Source organism: Cupressus sempervirens, chromosome 6 (assembly GCF_028749045.1).
Source record: "Cupressus sempervirens isolate cs-2001-9-10 chromosome 6, ASM2874904v1, whole genome shotgun sequence".
Taxonomy (NCBI): Eukaryota; Viridiplantae; Streptophyta; class Pinopsida; order Cupressales; family Cupressaceae; genus Cupressus; species Cupressus sempervirens.
In genome coordinates this window covers 670,379,686-670,399,521 of record NC_143123.1, presented here as the reverse complement: position 1 = coordinate 670,399,521, position 19,836 = coordinate 670,379,686, and positions in this window count along the sequence as shown.

The following is a 19,836-nucleotide window of genomic DNA, read 5'->3' as shown; positions in this document are numbered from 1 at the left end:
ACCCATTTTGATGAAAAGTTTTCCATTAATGCTAGGTACCATGTTGTCATAGTGCATGATAGACTGTCATCCATTAACCTAACTTAGCATGAGTATTAACTTGGTAGACAAACAAAATTCCTTTACTCTCGACCTTGCTTGGTAAAATCTTTAACTACTTTGCTCAGTAGAGTCTGATGCACTTGGCGAAAGATATTTTTTTTGTGATCCCAACGTATCTAAAATACTAATTGGATCATTTTATCTTTTTCATTTGGAAATTATCTAGATATAGCTTGATGATACAATTTTAGATCTTCCTTTATGAATCTAATTGGAAATGGTGGAGTCACCCACTTCTTGAGTGATGTGGCCATCATTTGAACTGTTTTGCTCAGTAGATTTAGGAATCCACTATTGTCTCATCTAATTTTGAATGTTATTAGCTTTAGCTTTATTTTCATCTTCAATTCTTCCTATATTCATGCAATTTTTGGCTATATGACTAAGTTCAGTACATGTATAAAATCTTACTATTGTATCTCTTTTTCTCAAGTGATGCCTTAAGCAATCTTTGTCAATTTGTCCATATTCTCCACAATAATGACATCTATACCAGGTGTTATAGTCCCATCCAAATATTGCCTTAACAAGTTTTTTAGCTAGATTGAATGATTTGGATCTACATTGGAATGCCTTGTGACCATGCTTCTTGCATTTGTGACATATTCCTTCAAATTTTGGTTTTTGTTTGCATTCATTAGCTTTGTGACCATGCTGATTGCAATTGTAGTATTTTTCATTGAATTTTGTTTTTCCATTGCTCCAACATTTGTTTGATGTATGATCTAACTTACCACAGTGATTGCAAGTAGGTATTTGATTCTTTTGGGCACATTGTTTGGAAGATTCACCTTCTTCATTATATCCTTGTCCTACTTTACCTTTTTGTCTATGAAGATTCTCCTCATTTTGTTGATTTAATTGATTCATATCTTCTTGAGACTTCATAATTCTTTCATTGATTTGATTTGCAACATTTAAGTCATTTTTCAAACTTTCACTTATTTGTCTTTTAGTGATTAAACCAATCCTTAGGCTTTCATTTTCAGATCTCATATTCATGATTTCTTCATTTTTATTAAATAGTTGATTGATAAGACTTTGATTTGCATTGATCCTTTCATTTGTCTCATTTTCCAATTTGTTTCTTTGTTACAAGACTTCACATAGCTTGATTGCTTGGATTTCTTGTTCTCTTTTAAGTTTTCTTACTTCTTCCTATAGAGAGCCATTCTTAGCTAGGAGTTCCTTGATTGCCTCATTAGCTTCATCTAAGCTACTTGATGGTAAAAGGTCTTCAAGCTTTTCTTACACATACTGATGGTCATTCATTTGTCTTGCAAGTTCCTTCCTTCTCTTTAGGGATTGAGAAAGATGCTCCTTTGCTTCTTTGAGTTGAGCCATGGCAATTTCTAGATCTAGTTTTTCATTTTCAATTGCCTTGTCAAGTCTGAATATCTCCATCTGTCCTTAGATCTTTTCTCAAGCTACTAAACTTTTATCTGAGAACTACAAAGCTCTGATACCAATTGTTGGAAATATTTATGATATGATAGGTTACTGAGAGGGGAGGGGTGAATTAGTAATAGATTACTGAGAGGGGAGGGGTGAATCAGTAACATTAAATCTTTTTATTAATTTACCAAACATCCATCTATACTACTGCATGCATAAATTCTGAAACATCAAACAATCATTACACATGTGAACAGAATATTTGGTGACCCAGAAACCTTCCAAATAGATGGTAAAATTGGAGCGGGGATGATACCCACAAAACTTCAATACTGCAATATAAAGTTGGCCAGTTAAGGCTTACATTAACCACTTTAGGTGATCTACCCTATTAGGAGCACAAAGGACTACCAGGTCCACCTTGTTAGAGGATTTGCAAACATACAATGAAGTATGCACTCTATTATGAGATTTGTACAAAGATTATTAAGTCTAACTTGTTAAAGGATTTAGAAAATTTGATTCACCTATTAGGATGAAGTAGTGGATCTGCTTGCAACTGATTGCTAATAAGATCCCTTATGCACTGATCACCTCATGTGATGGATATAAATTTTCAAACTCTGAATTGACCTTCCTATGTATATTGAACTTCTGCTGATGATCTTTCACATATACTTCACATTACTTCACAATTCCTTCTTATTCCATGCATCATACATACATTCACTCTTGATTGTTTGATATCATATAATATATCTTACATATATACCTTTCAAACTTACAAAATGACAAGGTTGGCCAAAATACACGTAAAAAAATACATTACAAAGTCGGCCCAATAGTAAATAACTTGGGTTCACTAAGCTAACTTGGTGACCTTCTGATACAATTTGATGTCCACTACATTACTTGACATCGTCATGCACTCAATAGAAGTGAAGGCTCAATCCATACTAATCACTCAATGTAGTTCTGAACTCGATAACCACTGGTGACTCGATAGATGTAGTGTCACTAGTTAGATACTGTGTACTAAGTTTACCTTGCTTCACTCAGTAAACATTGAATCTTTCATCGCTCGGTTTGCACTGAATCTTCATGTAACAAATTATCTACTCGGTAGACATTGTGAAGCATAGTAGATATTGAGAAACTTAGCAGACACTGTTGGACTTCAAATTGTCTAAATTTTCTCAGTAGCCACTGTCTGCTCAATGTAAAATGCTAAATTGCTAAGCTTACATGGTAATCACTTGATGCTCAGTAAGCATACAGAATTGAGTAAGTGTTTTTATTAATGACAAAAATAATCATAATACCAACACATGGAGATGGTTGGCATAAATTGCCAAACCTCCTCAAGATAAGCTTCAAGAGGAGCTAACACCTCAAGATTATCAGGTATCAAAAGTAGATCTAGGAAAAGGTAGCAGAACAATGGATATGAAAATATTTGAGGCGTCTAACAAAAATATAGCTGTCTGGGTGTAGAAAGATGCTAAAGATAAAAAAGATATGAAAGAAGCTATGAGAAACATGGCCCAGTATATCAATGCCATTTTACATCTAGAACCAAAACCAACCAATGAGATGTTTGCCATTTTTGACATTGAGTCTCTAGCCAATCAACAATTTCTAGATAACCTACAAAAGTGCAAGGTTACTGCAAAGACGTTTGAAGAATGGGTCCAAACTATACAAAATGAAACAATAAAGTAGGTGAACCTTTTGAGTTGTACCTAAAAAGAGACCTCTACTATTGTCAAGAAGATTGAATAAAACATTGAAGGACATGAGAAAGAAAAAAGTAATTTGATGTAGGAGCATCTAGTGGTGTAAGGGCAATCCTGTATCACCCAAAAATATTCTTAGTGTTAGTTCTTCTTTAATGTGTTTTCATTTTTGGATACCCATTTGGGTCAAATAAAGGTTCTAACTCTCATAATTTCACTATTAGTTTTTTGGGTTAGAGTTTTTGAGCACCTTGGGATATGTGCCAATGCAAAAAATAGGTTATTTTGTAATTAATCCATAATTATGATGAGTTAGAGCGTCTAAGTTGGAGTGATGAATAAAATTGTAATTTAAAGCACTCCAAAAAAAGAATCAGGTTAAAAGGCTTTACAGTTTGAAAGTTATTACAACCTTAAATTGCCTAGAGACCTCCTAAGAGCACTTCAAAGTTAGATTTGAGGCACAAAAAAGCCTCATACAAGCCCAAAAATTGGGGGACAATCCAAGATTTTCCATAAGGCTATAGAGCACTTGGAGAGTTTTGTAGAAATGTAAATGGTTCATCAATTAGAGTGTCAAATCAGAAGTTATGCCTCCCAGAAGTTGGACTGCCATTTCTCAATTCTTCTAACTTTACACTGACTTCTGGCATCATTTTTAGAACCTTTGCTTTTGGTGCTAGATGAAAAATGGAATATTATATAATGTATTCCTAACCCTAAACCTAATTGGGGTTACTTAAGAACATTTATGGCATTGTAAAGGCAGTTTTTGGTGGAGTTTGGGAGAAGGTACTGTAAGAAGGGTTTTCTCCAAAATCTAATAACTTTGTAAGCCCATAGGGAATTTCATGGAGTCTATTATCATTGTACTGAATGTAGCAAAAGATCACTTTTGATAATAATATTCCCCTTTTCCTATTGCATTTATTTTGTCTTGGGTTGTGTCCTCATCAAGTGGTATCAAACTAGGTTTTCCCAAGTGTGTAGATAGAGTGCTGACTGTGAGGCAATTTGCACCAAGACTGTGTGGTTGTGGGTTTGGTACAAGAAGATTCCTCCATGAAGGGAGCATGGTGGAAGTGCTAGAGTTTTTACTCTTGAGGTCAGTGCCCTTTAGAGACAAGCTTAGGCATTACAGGAGGAGATTCATAGAGGGATGAATGTTGTTGTAGGGGATGAAAGTGAGGAAGAAAATGAAGAAGAAGGAAATATTGGGTAGGAAAGGGAAGGAGATAGAGAATTCCTAAACCAAGAATAGGAGAGACATTTTAGGGCCATTAAAAATCTATGAAAAAGGCCTCAAATTGATGTTGACATGTTTTTAGGAAATCTAAACCTGGATGAGTCGATTGACTAGATCAATGAGCTGGAGGAATATTTTGAGTATGAGGATATTGGGGACCCTAATATGGTTAAGTTTGTGAAGACCAAAATGAAAGGACATGCCAAAATTTGGTGGCAAGAGATTCAGTTGGAAAGAAATAGAAGAGGAAAGGAGAAAATCACAAGATGAGATCGCATGGTGGACAAACTAAAGAAGCAATTCATTCATGTTGATCATGAGCTTGATTTTTTCAAGAATATGGAAGGGTTAAAACAAGTAGGAAAATATTTCTAGGAATACACAAAGGAATTTTTTCAAGTCCTTATTAGGGTGAGGAATGTAGAAGAAAATAAGGAGAAGGTTTCCCATTACCTTAGTGGGTTAAGACCTAGCATTCAGGAGTTAAGTCTGGTTAGAATGATTAGAATTGAAGAGGCATACTAGTTTACCTTGTGAGTTGAGGAGAAACTAAAGAAAATTTTTAATGGAAGGCAAAGAGGGTGTAGTCAAGGAGGAACGGGTGGTGGTAGGTCATTTGGAGGTTGAAATGAGAACTATAATAAAAATAAAGTTGTGGGTACTAGCCAAAACAAGAGGAATGAGGGTCTCAATTTCTCCCGTGATCAAAAATTTATAGATTAGATAGGAAGAGGTTGAGGACATGGAAAAGATTTAGGAAGAGAAGGCTTTTGTGGTACCTATTTTCATTGCAATGAAGAAGGTCATCCTTCCTTCAAATGCTCTCAATGCCAAGGAAAGATAGATAGGAGAGCTGATGGTCAAGCAAGGATTTCTCATGTAGATGATGATGCATAGTCATCACATTTAGAGGATATAGAAAGAGGTGAGGTTCTATTTAATGAAAGTGTTTTACTGAGTGGTGAGATTAAACCTAGGAAAATGAGGAGTCTATTTTGTACTAGGTGCAAGTGTAAGGGTAAATGTTGTGATGTGATTGTTGATGGTGGAAGAACTGACAACTTGGTGTCAAAGGAGATGGTCTCAAAGCTAAATCTTAAAAAGGAGAAACACCCCCAACCCTATCAGATTGCATGGGTGTAGGATGATCATAAGGTTCTAGTTAATGAAAATTTTTTGGTAAAGTTCAAGATTGAGAGTTACGATGATGAGTTTCTTTGTGCCATCATTCTAATGGATGTCTTCCATTTATTGTTGGGAAGGTCATGGTAGTTTGATAAACATGCTATACATGATGGTCATGCAAATACATACTCTTTGACAAAGGATGGATTTTACCACAAATTGAAGCCTTGATAAAGGAGGGTGAAAAGGTATGTAATAGTGCTAGGGTATGTCTTGTTGATGGAAGAAAATTTCTAGATGGCATGAAACATCAACGTATGTGTTATGCTTTGATTCCTAGAAAAGATAATGTAGGTAGTAGTAAAATTTTGTTTGAAGTTTCAAGTCTATTAAGTGAGTATGGAGATGTCATCTTTGATAATGTTTTAGAAGGATTGCCACCAATAAGGAAAATCAATCGTCAAATATATTTAGTCCCTAGAGCTAGTTTTCCTAACAACATTTCTCATAGGATGACTCCTACTGAGATTGAGGAGCTAAATAGACAAGTTCAAGAGATATTGAGTAAAGGTTTTATTTGAGAGAGTCTAAGTCCATGTGCAGTACCTATAGTTCTAGCACCAAAGACAAATGGAGAGTGGAGAAAGTGTATAGACTCTTGGGCTATAAATAGAATAACCATCAAGTACTGGTTTCATTAATGGATGATCTTATGGACTGTTTGAGTGGAGCTTAGTACTTCACAAAGATAGATCTCAAGAGTGGCTATCACTAGATATGGATACAAGAGGGAGATGAGTGGCAGACTACATTCAAGACCAAGGAGGGTCTATATGAGTGGTTAGTCATGCCCTTTGGACTGACCAATGCACCAAGCACCTTCATGCAGCTTATGAATGAAGTATTAAATAAATTTTTGGGAAATTTTGTTATTGTCTATCTAGATGATATTTTGATTTTCAGTAAATCATTGGATGAACATTTATTGCACATTTGTAGTGTCCTTGAAAGAATGAAGGAAGAGAAATTGTTGATTAATTTAAAGTAAAGTAGCTTTGTCAAAAGGGAGTTAGTCTATTTGGGGTTTGTTGTATCAGTTGAAGGTCTCAAAATGGAACTAAAGAAGGTGAAGGTCATCTTGGAATGGCCTACTCCAAGGTCTAATACTGAGGTGAGGTCATTTCATGGCCTAGCTAGTTTTTATAGGAAATTCATTAGGAATTTCAGTAGCATATGTGCACCCCTAATTGAAACAATGAGAGGTAATAGAAAAGAGTTCAAGTGGACTACAAGAGCTACAAGGAGTTTTGAATTGCTAAAGAAGAAGGTGATAGAGAAACCTGTGTTGGCACTTCCTGATTTCCACAAGGTATTCCAAGTGGATTGCGATGTTAGTGGTAGTGCTATTGGGGCTATGTTGAGCCAAGAAGGTAAACCTATTGCCTATTTTAGTGAAAAATTGAATTATGCAAAGAAGAAGTATTCTGTTTATGATAAGGAGTTCTATGCAATAGTTCAAGCCTTATAGAAATAGAGGCATTATTTGTTGCCAAATGAATTTGTCTTGTATACTGATGACTAGGCATTGTAGTACCTAAATAGCTAAGGTAAATTAGATCAGAGACATTTGAAATGGGTAGAGTTCATTAAAAGCTATATATTTTTATTAAATCATAGAAATAGAAGGTCTAATAGGGTTGTAGATGCATTAAGTAGGAGATAGTTGTTGTTGATAGTAAATCAGGTTGGAGTGGTTAGGTTTGATGAACTCAAGAATATGTACCCTAAGGATCTTGACTTTGTAGAGGCTTGGATGGCTTGTTAAGAACCTATTACTCTAGATAGGACTAGGTGGCTAGATTAATTTATTCAGGATGGTATGTTGTTCAAGGGTAGTCAATTGTGTATTCAAAGGAGTTCTATGAGGGAGAACTTGATCAAGGAGAAACATAGTGGAGGGATGGCAGGACACTTTGGTCAAGATAAGACCATTGCCATTATTAGAGAGCATTATTTTTGGCCTCATTTGTCACATGATGTGAAGAAATTTGTGTAGATTTTTCAAGTATGTCAAACAACCAAAGGATTTAGTCAAAATACTAGACTCTATCAGTCATTGCCTATTCCATCAAAGCCTTAGGAGGACATAAGTATGGATTTTGTTCTAGGATTGCCAAGGACATAAAGGGGTAATGACTTAGTACTTGTGGTGGTTGATAGGTTCTCCAAGATGGAACATTTCATTCCATGCCACAAGACTCATGATGTAGTACATAATGTAGATTTGTTTTTCAGAGAGGTGGTGAGGCTACATGGTCTCCCAAAAAGTATTGTTTCTAATAGAGATACTAAATTTGTTGGGTACTTTTGGAGGATTTTGTGGAAGAAGTTGAAGATAGAATTGAAGTTTAGTTCTATACATCATCTATAGACTAATGGACAAACAAAAGTAGTGAATAAGAGTCTAGGAAATTTGCTGAGGTGTTTAGTAGGAGATAAGCCCAAGGGATGGAATTTGATTCTACCACAAGAAAAATTTTCTTACAATAATTCTCTAAATAGGAGTATTGGTAGATCACCATTCCAAATTGTGTATGGTAGTAGTCCAAGGTCTACACCAGAGCTTAGGAAGATGGTAGTAGTAGTACATGCACATATTACCAAGATGAACCAATAGTACAAGGCCATGGCAAATCTGAAGAGGATACATAAGGAGTTCTAGGTTGGGGATTTGGTTATGGTATACCTGAGGAAGGAAAAAATTCCATTGGGTACCTACAACAAGCTAAAGATGATGAAATTTGGCCCCTATAAAATTTTGAAGAAATATGATTCAGGAAATGCATATGAGGTGAAGTTGCTAGATGAGATTCACATTTCTCCTATTTTAATATTGAAGACTTAACATAATACCATGATGATGGTGTAGATGAGGAGTTGATGTTGGAGCCATGTCTAATTCCTACTTCTAAGAATGAAGAGATAGAAGAAATTCTGGATAGTCATGTGGGCCAAAGTACTAGAAACAAATAGTATAAAGAATACTTGGTGAAGTGGAAAGGACGAATAGTGAAAGATTCAACTTGGATATCCACAACAAAGGTTGCCCATTTGGGTTTTTCTCTACCAACTATAAAGTGATAGGGTCACTTTTCAATCTACCCTAGGTGTCTGATGCAGGAGCATCTAGTGGTGTAAGGACAATCCTATATCACCCAAAAATATGCTTAGTGTTAGTTTTTTTTTAATATGTTTTAATTTTTACATACACATTTGTTTCAAATAAAGGTTCCAACTCTCATATTTCCACTATTGGTTTTCTGGGTTAGAGTTTTTGAGCATGTTGGGATACGTGCCAATGTAAAAAATAGGTTATTTTATAATTGAATCATAATTATGATGAATTTGGGGTGTAAATTGGAGGGATGATTAAAATTTTAATTTAAAGCACTCTAGAAAAAGAATCAAGTTAAAAGGCTTTACGGTTTGAAAGTTATTGTAGTCTTAAATTGCTTGGACACCTCCTAAGAGCACTTCAAAGTCAGATTTGACGTACTAAATGGCCTCATACAGGCCCAAAAGATAGGGGACAAGAAAAACTTGTCTATATGGCTATCGAGCACTTGGAGAGATTTTTGGAAATGTAAATGGTTTGTCAATTGGAATCCCAGATCAAAAATTATGCCTCCTAGATGTTGGACTACCATTTCTAGATTCTTCTAATTTTACACTGACTTCTAACATGATTCCTAGAACCTTCTATTTTGGCGGTAGATGCCAAATGGCATATTCCAAAATGTATTCCTAACCCTAAACCTAATTGGGGTTACTTAAGAACATTTATGGCATTTTAAAGGCATTTTTTGGTGGGGTTTGGGAGAAGGTACTATGAAAAGGATTTTCTCCAGAATCTAATAAATTTGTAAGCCCATAGGGCATGTTGTGGAGTCTATTTTCATTATACTTTTGATAATAATATTTCACTTTTCCTATTGTGTTCCTTTTCTCTTAGGTTGTTTCCCCATCATAATTGGGTGAAGGAAGTATTGTGGATTGATGAAGTACAAGAGTATGGTCTACAAAAGTTCATCTTTGAGTGTCCTATAGCTGATCTGGATTACAAAAATTTCTATGTAATCTAAGAATGTATTGAATGGAGAAATGAAACAATTGCACAGGGGATAGTTGAAATCAAAGAAACACTATTTGGGCTTGAAATCATAGATGACATAATCCTTGGAGACCTGAAGTGGTTTCATAAAAAATGTGTAGAAGAAGAAAGAGACTACATCGTACCCATAGAAGATATCATTAGACTGATATAAAAGAAGTTCCTAGAAGTAAAGGAAATGAAAATCCCTATGAGACAAGATTTTTCCAACATTGTACATGTTGAAGCCATGCTAATAATCACCTAGAAATATCTAGAGATGCATGAAGCAAAGATCATAGAGCTAAAGAAAGAGAAGGAAGTCTAGAAACAGAGGATTGCTTATCTAGGTCTGCCTCACCAATTAGTTATCTCATCTTTTACCACTACATATGAAAGCTCAAAGCTGGAAAGATTGCCACTAGAATGGAAAAAGCCCCGTGAGACCTAGAATCTCCTAGTTGGATGTTAGCTAGCTTTTAGTTTCTCTGTTTTAGTTTATTTTAAGTAGTTAGCATAGTTAGATAACTAAAAAACTATCTACTCTTGGTAGTGTAATTTTTGGATTTAGTTATCTAGCCTCGAAGAGCATATATATGCAATAACTAACTTCTAGAAAGGGTCAACTCTAGGTAGATGCAAAACTAGAACTATTTTTGATTAAGTATCTACACTTTAAAATTTGGTGAAGATTTATGCTATGATAAGTAATATAAAATTCTACAGTTTAATATTTTGAAGTTTTTTTTTTGGAATAGGTACTGCTGTCTATTCTATAATGATTTATGTACTTGTGGAGATTAGTCATTTGTGAAAAGATTTGCATTATCTCATTGTAGTTTGAAATCTTATTTTGAGGTTGAAGGAATTTGAGGGAAGAGGAAAATAAATATAAATCTTAAGTTTCTTTCATCTTTAATGATTAATCATGTGGATGATTTTTGTTGTTAAATTTGAATGGTTTTTTAGCGGACACATTCTCTTCATATTTATGAATTGATTTTTTAAAACTTTTTAGTTTTTTCTAGAAAAATACTCATTGAGAAGGTTTTCCCCTCAAAGGAGGAATTAACAAATATCTTTTCAAAATGGTAGTTGCACCTAATAGTATTCCAAAGCAATACTAAGTAGAGAATTTCTTGCACTTCTATGGAAATTCAATCAGTTGGTTTATCAAGAATTTCCCTCTTTATAATTTAAAATCAAGGGAAAAGCTATTAACTAACAGTGTCAATAGCCTACATGGATGTGTGGGAAAGTCAATCAATAGAAAGAATGCACGCCACTGGTTAGATGAAAGTCAATTTTTCTTAGAAGTGGATTCTTTGCTATTAGATGAAGATAGAATAAAAAATATTCACAATGTCACAAGTGGTTAGTCATACCCTAAAGTTAGCATTGTGAAAGAGAAAAATCAAGAAAGTGCACCTTTATAAGGTCACAAAATGAGCTAAGGGTTTAAGTTGCAAAACTGCAATGTAAAGAAATAGTTAAATCAAATTGTTTTCACAAGTTTGCACATAGTTAAAGCTAACCATAAAATAATGTTGCAAAGATGCAAAAAATATGTAACAATTAAGTTATTGCAGTGATCACAACATCCCTCATGTTGATGCTAGCATTCAAGATCAAGATGAAAGTATGCAAAAAGTGATATTGACAGTTAAGCATGAAATGGTGCAACATGCTAACCAATGGAAATCTAAGTTGCAATGGTGTGTAGAAAAAATAAAATGATATATGGAGTAGGTGGACCAACAATGAAGAACATAACAAAGAGTTAAGATCTTCCATTCCTAGCCATCAGATCTAAAAGATCAATGCTCACCACATGTTTGCAAGTGATTAAGGTTAATCTATAGTTAAATAGAAAAGTAGCAAAAATTCATGGATCACATGGTCAAAGGAGTTAAGGATAAATCATGAGTTAAAGTAGAAAAGCTTTGAAAAGACTAAAGATCACATGGTTGCAAAGGGTTAATCATAACTTGGGGTTGAAACTATGAAGGAGTGATAATTGGAGTTCACATGTTCACAAGGGATTAAATGAAACCTTGAGTTAACTCAGCAAGACAATGAAAATTGATTGATCACATCATCACATCAGAAGAAGATGTCAAATAAATAATAAAAAGCCACAAGGAAAAACAAAAAGCATGATTATGTTTTAATCCTAATCATTAATTTGAGATTGATGGCCAAAATTCAAACTTGCAGCAATTATTGGAATTTAAATTACTTGAATATGGTGCCAACAATATAATATGAAGATTTTCATAGGGTTCTTAAAACAATATGAAGATAAGTAGTTATCATATGTTTCAAAAGTATCATGAAGTCAAAATCATCGATGAAAAGATGCCACGCGCCTGTACCTTGCTATAGATTAGATATTCTATGGTTTATTCCTATTCTTCTAATTATTATGTGATTTTTACTATGCCAGAATGGAGGGATGACATAAAAATATAAATGTAATCTCTTTTGATAACACAAAGGTCAATAAATTTGATGGTGAATTGGTTCTATAATTCTATTTACCTATTTTATTTTCATGTTTTCTTGCCCATAGATTAGTTCTGCATTAAGAGTTAAAGGACAATTACATGTAATTCTATGATCACCTAGTGGATTCTAATTCACCATGGTATTTATAGTATAAGTAATTCCATTTACTTTTTCACATATGGTTCTGCTTCTCCTCTTTTTTATTTCATGGCATGTTAGAAGTAGTTTCATTGGGAATTGAAGAATAAATGTGGTTAAATCTATTAGTAACTTGTTGGGTTACATTTCATCCAAGTCTAATAGTTAAAGCAACTCCATTTTTCCTCATGTGCATCTCTTCTTCCTTTCCTCTTTTTCATTTAGATAGTTAATCTACATTTAGAATAGGAGTAAGAGTTAGAAAATCTCAAGATAACCTACTATAGTCATTCCATTAGGTGTGATAGGTTGTCCCAATCCATTTTTTTGAATTGTTTGTACCTACAAAAGATTTGGCTAGCCTTTACTACTCTCAGGTTAAGAGCTTATTCTATCAAAAACATCTTATCTAAGAAAGAGATATTCATCACACATCATTGCAAATCCTAAGGTAGTCATACCTTGTAATTCAGAGGGTGGTGATATAACACATACATTGACCCATTTGTTGGTGGCATACTTTTTTTTCTCCAAAACATTAGGCATTAAAAGAGTCGAATTATAAAATCTAACAGGAGAAAAAACTATTAACCAATAGTTTTTGGTGACCTTGATAGGCAGAATTAAATGAAAGAGCTTTAAAGAATTTCTCTTCATAATTAGTTTGCACTCTAATTCCATATATTTGAGTTGCAAGATAGGTCTTGTGTTTTCCATAAGAATTGAATACTAGTTTTACAACCTCAACCTTCTAGAAAAGAAGAAGCTAATTCAAAGTTGAAGACTAACAAAGTTTCCTTGATCACCAAGATTAAAGTAAACTCAAAACACCATTTTCTAATAATTTGATACATCCTAGATTCCAAGTATACTAGTAGTGCCAAGAAAAAAGGAAATATTGACCCAATATACGAGGAACTGAAGAAGGCCAACTTTCCTATTGTAGAAGATATTTGTAGAAGACTGCAAGGGAATCCATAGCTAAACAACTTCAAGAATTTATTTTCTAGCAACTATTCCTACTAGAACAAAGAGAAGTCAATCTTATTCTTTTCTTTTTTCTAGGTCCTCTATTCCTCCTATTTTTGATGCTTTATCATTAATTGGTTCAACACTTCCTATTTTTGTTGCTTTTTGAATAAACCAAATCATTATACTAGTAGCTATGAAAGTCCCTTGGGGAAATGAAATTGGTCCTCTTGCCCTTGGAGAAAATAATGATTTACCAAAATCATCAAGAAAAAATTTCCCAAGATTCAATGGTGATGGAACAATCTATCCAAAACAACATCTAAGTGCTTTTCATAAAGCCTGTGCTGTAGTGAATCTTCAACACCAAGATGTGGCAGTTAGGATGTTTTTGGGTACTCTTGTAGAAACTGTTGCTGATTGGTTCCAAGACTTAACTAAAAGTTTCATCACTGATTGGAATCATTTGAAGAAAAGGTTTGAAGAACACTATAAAAGTATAGAAGATGCACAAGTGTTGTTGCTACAATTGGCATAAATAAAGAAGGAACCATTTGTTTCTTCTATGATGGATCTTAATACAAAGTTTACCAAACTCATCAAGAGAATACCTATTGCAAGTGCACTAATGGATGACAATAACGATATCTTCTACATTATCTATATGCCCCCTAATCTAGGATATCAAATTAGAAGAGAAAATGTAGAAAATTTACAAGTTTCTCAAATGCTAGCGATGGAGATGGAAGATGACATGATAACCTATTTAAAGTGGAAAAGATAATTTAAATTTGTAACCAAGGATATTGTAGTTAGCAATTCAAGTAACATAGAGGCCATGCTGTAAAATGTCTAATGAGGTTATTTCATTGAAGAAATAGATCCATAGGCCTACTCATTATTTTCATCAATCTTATCAAGAAGGTTCTAGACATCCAAATGGAGGTAAGACCTTGTAAAAGCCACCTGCTCAACAAAGGTTAGCAATTGAAATTGCTCCAAAGAGACAAAATATGTTTACTTTTCACCTAAGGGAAGATCATTATGTAGATACATGTTTTTACATGATCACATATAAGTAGATGGTGGACAATAAGGAACAAATAGTGGAATATCTAGAAAGTGAAGATGATCATACTCCTTGTGGAAACTCTAAATTTTTTTTATTTGGAGTATGAATAAGAATCAAAAATTGGAGGGAATTTTTTTGCAACTCTTGGACCTTAGATGATAGTCATGCATAGAAGTCAAATGAATAGGAATCAATCATCTAATGTAGTGCCTACTAAATATCATGCATCATCAAATAAAGAAAATAAAGAAAATGGCACGGTACCTTCAACTTCACGAAAGGAGCTCAAAGATAAGTCATCTAATTCCTTTGATATAATACCATATTGTAGAGAGGTGAGAATTCAAATATCTTGACTTGATTACTTGAAGCCTAATCTTTAATTAATTGCAAAGGTTAGTTGAACAATGTAATAATAAAGATGGAGGTTATACTAGTATGAATGCTAGTGATAATCATCATAGTAAAGCTAGCACTAGTGGAACTTCTTTGAATGATGAAGATCTCGTAATTCCTAAGTTGTTTCAAGAACAAGAGTCTATTGTCTTGGTTACCTCTCCAAATAAAAAACCAAATCCTTTCTACATTTCCTTGTTTATCAATGGAAATATGTTGAGTACTTATATTATAGACTCAAGGGCTTTTGATAATGTGATTTCTACTTCTATAGCTAAATCTTTAGGTCTACCCCTAACTAAAACTTTTGGCTATTGCTACTCAATGGATGAAAAACAAGTACCTTTTCTTGGACAAATAAAACATTCTCAAGTTGCTTTAGTTTCCTATCCTTCTAAAAGACTAAAACTTGCCATCCTAGTGGTAGAAATCCATGGAAGTTAGGGAATGCTCCTAAGTAGAAGTTTCTACAAATACATTGGGGGGGGGGGGGGGGAGAGATAAAACTAGACTATTCCTAATATATTATTCTAATTGGGAACAAGAAGGAGAAAATAGAACTAGAAGAAAAGGAAAAGTTCACTATCCTAAAATCAGATGATCCTAGGTCTCAAATATTATATGAAGAAATGAAGTTTGGTAATTATGTTATTTTATGATACCCGTTACATTCAAGAAGAATCAGAATAGGCTAATAGTGAATAATTGTGGACTTTAGAATTAGATGGCAGTTGTGCCAATGCTAGTTTAGGTGCATGAGTAGTGCTAACATCACCTAGTGGAGAAACAACTTATTTGGCATACAAGTTAGATTTTAAAAATACTAGCAATATTGTAGAGTACAAGGCCCTTCTCCTTGGTATAATTACAACAAAACAAAAAGGAGTCAAGATACTCAAAGCTAAAGGAGATGCATTATTGGTGGTGAGACAAGTCAAAAACTAACATGTAGCAAAGAACTCAAGATTGAAAAACTATCTTAATAAGGTGTGGGATGAAATTGAGAGTTTGGATGCTTTCTTAATTATATAAGTACCAAGGGAATTCTATTCAAGAGCTAATTCTTTACCAATTTCTACATCTTTGCTCCTACTACATCCTAATTTCAAAGATTAAATCTATAAAGTGGAAGTTTTATTAAAGCCCAAAGTTCCTAATAACAAAGATTCTTGATAGGTGTTTGAAGATGACATGAACACATACAATAATTCATGTTAGAAATAGGAATTACTTGGGGGGGGGGGGGGGGGGTTTGAATCGGTAATCTACAAAATTTAGTTGTCAACTAGATATTATTTCTTAATTTAAACCATACATAAAAATGTAATAAAGTAATTCTAAACAACAATAGTAACCATGCACAAAGATAACTCATAACACCATATTTTGTTAACTAGGGAAACCTTGGTAGGGATGATACCCACTAGATAATATACTGATATATAAGTTCCTTGTTAGAGGGTGGACCCTGTTAGGAGTCAATGTGAAAATTCAATATAAGGAGTCCCTGTTAGGAGATTCCAACCTTGCTAGGAGTTGTGCCAACCCTATTAGGAGTTGTAGTACAATAGATGCAAGATAAGCCCACTGCCCAAACATGCACTTCTAATTACAAGAAGAACTCACTACCCAAACTAGTAATAAGACTTATAGAATATAGATTTTTTTCTCAATTCGCTCTTAGATCACAAAATAGCTTCACAAACTTCACATATATCACTTTCAAAAAAGTTCTCATATCACAATACTTGCACAACATACATAAAAAAATTACACTTCTTATCACAAGATGTCCTTTGCATAAATACCATACCTTTACACAAATTGTTGCTAGGTTGACTAAGACGATAATACACTTTTCCAACTTAGAGTAAACATCTAGGTTGTTGGCCCTAATTAGACAAGTATTTTGAAAAAAAAAAAATTCATTTCCTTTAATTCTACTATCCTATTTCACTTAAAACACAAATATCTCTATTTTGTATAGTTCGTACTAACTTCTGAAGTTATACACATCATCATCAACATGTATACTATCTCCATCTAACGTTTCTAGTCATAACATGATGTTAGCAACAAGTTACAAACAACAAAATAGATTGTAAGCATGTACATCATGTGTTACCATAAATGACAAAAATTACATATCTCTACTATCCAATTGTCAACAATTCCCCCTATGGCATTGATGACAACAAATTAGGAAAAATTGGCTAAGTATCAAAAACTTAAAATAAACTACACATTAACATTACCTCTATTACAATTGTCCATCTTACTTATGCTCCCCCTTACAATATACTTTACAATATTATTTTCTCCTCTTTACCTGACTTACAATTTTATATTGTTTCTCTCCCCCTTTTACATCAATGACAAAGTTTAAGATGTCATAAAAAAATTGTCCAAAAATTGTTTTCCTTTTGCCTTAAGGTGATAAAATATTTATGCAATTATCAAAATGTGCTTTCAGACTGTTCATACCTTTAGTCCATGTTTCTTTGGCTGATTTAGTAGAGGTGAAAATTGCATATAAAGCATATGATGCAATCACAACTGCATTAAGGTCTAAATACAAAAAGTTAGAATAAGTGTCCTTGGCCTTGACACATTCTTCCAACTATTTCTCAACAAAAGATAATTTTATAGCAATAGACTCTTTAAAATATGATACTCTTTTTAAAATATATTCCTTTCAAAGTTCTCTTTTCTTGATATCATTGTGAATACTGGCCACTTTTCTGTCAGAATCATCAACTTTACAAGATGGATGTTGTATCTAGCTAGATAGAGCTTCTATCTCACCCATCTTTCCTCCAATCTAACTATTAATATCCTTAGTCAATTTTTAAGTTAGGGTACACTTAATGTAAAATATCTTCCTATCCTATTGACACTTCCAAAGTTCCTTGATACAAGTATCAAGATTTATCAAATCATTCTTAATATTTTGACAAATGGTGCTAAACAAGTTAACATCATGTGATATTTGTGTCTTTGTTTTTGCAACACTCAAAAAATTAGTCAATTCTTCATGAAATGACTTTAGCACTTCCTATGCCTACTATTTTGGATCTTCTTCTATGTACTACACTGCTAGAGTACTATGTAGTCTGTTAGTAACCTCCATCAATGTTTTCTATAGGATCTTCACTATTCTATTCTTCTAAATGAGCTTTGATAAAGATGAGATCAAGTCACTTTGATCATCATCATCAGTTGCTAGGCTGGCAAGTGAAAGCGTAGTAGATGAACTAGAAGGTTTAGTGTCATCCTCCCTTTGATTCTTCTTAGTTGCCTCTTTGACTCTTCTTTCTTTCTCCTCTTTCTTTTCTCTTTCCTTCCTTTCATTTTCTCTCTTTTCTTCCTCTTCAAGTATTTTCTTATTGTCTTCCTCTATTTTCTTTTTTATTTCTTCTTTGGCTACTCTTTTTTTCTCTTCCTCTTCTTTTCTTTTCATCTCACCATCAAGCCGTTTCTACTTGGCCTCTTCAATTTTCCTTAGTTTGTCTTCAATATCCTTAGTATGAGGTTCATTCTATTTGAAACCTTCAAATGGATTTTTATCATCAATGCTAATGGTAACATTGGTCTGATCTATTGGCATGGTATCATCACTCATTGAAACTTCTGAGGTTCTAGGTACAGGTGAAGATGCTACCTTAGATTCTAACATCATTTGACTTATTTTTTTTGCAATTTAACTTCTTAACTTGTCATTTTCACCCACCATAAAAAAAAAATGGTCTTACTTTATTCCTCAATTATGGTGCAATATTAATCAATAATATCTTGATTTCTTCTTCATGATTGGTCTTGCATATTGTTCCTAGCATAGACTTCTGAGGTTCAAAATCTTCTTCTCTTGTTGGAGCCCTCTTTTCTATGAGTCTATCATACTCCTTCTAGTTCACTATGCCTTCAATATCCTTTAGTTTCATATTGTTGGTTATAATGTATCTCATAGTAGAGATATCAATCTGATCTTTCTCAAGGTTATTATACGAATCATAGAATTTGTTCATTTGAACAAAGTTGCCTTCATTAGCAATAGCTAATTTTATCTTCTCTATCTTTGGCTTGTAGGGTTGCTAAGCTTTTCCTTTTGACTACTTAGAGAAATGGTTACCTTCTCTACTTGTTTAGCTTCTTGTTTTTCTTATTCTTCTTTACTAGACTCAACAATTTTGAACAATGTCTTTTTTCTCTTGCCTAGTCCAATGGCTTGTTGTTTGATCCTTTTAGTCTTTGTGATCATAGCTTCCACTAATCTCTCAGATTTTCATTTTAGTTCAGTTTTTTGGACATCTAACACTACTACATATGGAATGCTCTGTTATGAAGATGTCTCTACAACAGATATTGACAAAAGTTTCACATTTAGTATACCTCACTTTATGGTTTTCCTAACTACTTGTGACTCACTCTGAATCATACCAACCTCTGATAAAGCTTTCTTCAGTATAGTTTCTATCTTCTTGTGAGAAGCCTTCTCTAAGGATGCCTAATGAGCTAATTGGGTAATCTCATCATAAGTTCCAAATCTATATTCAACTTTTTCCTCTAATTTAAACAATAAATCAATTTATCCAACTACTATTTCATCACTCAATTCATAACCTAAGGGATCAAGAAATTTTCCTAAGGTTTTACTCTTTCTATATAAGTAAAGTCTATATCAACCATAACACAAATAACTTGCTTAAATCTATCTACAATTGCACTACAATTCTGAATCTTTGCCTCATTTCATTTCTAAATGTCTTCATTATCAAGTTCCTAGTATCCAATACCTTATCTATTGGATGTCTTATGCATACTTCTATGATCTTCTCCATTATACACCTATCACTTCTCATAATCTGTGACTAAAAAATATGGAAATCTTTTAATAACATAAAAGAATATGTGATTAATCAGTGACTAAAATCTAAACACATGATTCTTAGTCTGCTTGATATTTTCTAGGTTCTTGAGTAGTTGCATTCTTAGAATTTCA